The sequence below is a fragment of the Physeter macrocephalus genome, unplaced genomic scaffold, assembly GCF_002837175.3.
Source record: "Physeter macrocephalus isolate SW-GA unplaced genomic scaffold, ASM283717v5 random_1625, whole genome shotgun sequence".
Lineage (NCBI taxonomy): Eukaryota > Metazoa > Chordata > Mammalia > Artiodactyla > Physeteridae > Physeter > Physeter macrocephalus.
This window is the reverse complement of record NW_021146493.1, coordinates 1-1,626: the sequence shown is the minus strand read 5'-3', so window position 1 is coordinate 1,626 and position 1,626 is coordinate 1.

The window sequence follows — 1,626 nt, the reverse complement described above, 5'->3', positions numbered from 1 at the left end:
AAAACAAAAATAAACAAATGGGACCAAATGAAACTTAAAAGCTTTTGCACAGCAAAGGAAACCATAAACAAGACAAAAAGACAACCCTCAGAATGGGAGAAAATATTTGCAAACGAAGCAACTGACAAAAGATTAATCTCCAAAATATACAAGCAGCTCAATATCAAAAAGACAAGCAACCCAGGGCTTCCCTGGTGGCACGGTAGACAAACAACCCAATCCAAAAAGGGGCAGAAGACCTAAATAGACATTCCTCCAAAGAAGATATACAGATTGCCAACAAACACATGAAAGGAAGCTCTACATCACTAATCATTGGAGAAATGCAAATCAAAACTACAATGGGGTATCACCTCACACCGGTCAGAATGGCTATCATAAAAAAATCTACAAACAATAAATGCTGGAGAGGGTGTGGAGAAAAGGGAATCCTCTTGCACTGTTGGTGGGAATGTAAATTGATACAGCCACTACGGACATCAGTATGGAGGTTCCTAAAAAAACTAAAAATAGAACTACTATATGACCCAGAAATCCCACTACTGGGCATACACCCTGAGAAAACCATAATTCAAAAATACTCATGTACTGCAATGTTCATTGCAGCACTATTTACAACAGCCAGGACATGGTAGCAACCTAAGTGTCCACTGACAGATGAATGGATAAAGATGTGGCACATATATACAATGGAATATTACTCAGCCATTAAAAAAAACGAAATTGAGTTATTTGTAGTGAGATGGATGGACCTAGGGTCTGTCATACAGAGTGAAGTAAATCAGAAAGAGAAAAACAAATACCGTATGCTAACACATATACATGGAATCTAAAAAAATAAAAAATGGTTCTCATGAACCTAGGGGCAGGACAGGAATAAAGACGCAGACGTAGAGAATGGACTTGAGGACATGGGGAGGGGGAGGGGACTGACATGTATACACTACCAAATGTAAAATAGATAGCTAGTAGGAAGCAGCTGCATAGCACAGGGAGATCAGCTCCGTGCTTTGTGACCACCTAGAGGGGTGAAATAGGGAGGGTGGGAGGGAGATGCAAGAGGGACGGGATATGGGGATATATGTATACATATAGCTGATTCACTCTGTTATACAGCAGAAACTAACACAACATTGTAAAGCAATTATATACTCCAGTAAAGATGTTGAAAAAAAAAGAGGATAGCACAGCTACCTTGTTTGATACCACTCAGCTGTTAGTTAGCGGAGCAGGGATTTGATTTGAAATCTGTTTGCTTACAAAGTTCATGTTGTTTCCAGTTAAGCTGCTGATCTGGAAAGTTGAACATTACTTGGTAAAATCTGGACTCTGTAGTTTCCCTACTCTTGCCATTACCTGTAGATAGAATTTTGACTTCTAGGATATTGTTCATTTCACTTTCACGGTAAAATTTATAATAAAAATTTAAATTAAAAAAAATGCACTGGGGGGTGGGGGCAGTTCTTTAAGTATAACACGGCTCCTGCACTCCCAGACCTGTCCTACCACTGGTAAGGAGACAAGCAACATACACGGCCATAAATCGAGACCTTTTAGCACAGTTTCCTCCAGTGCACCATGGGTGTCTTGAAGGTAGAGAACGTTTCTTGTGAAACTGTCTGCTCT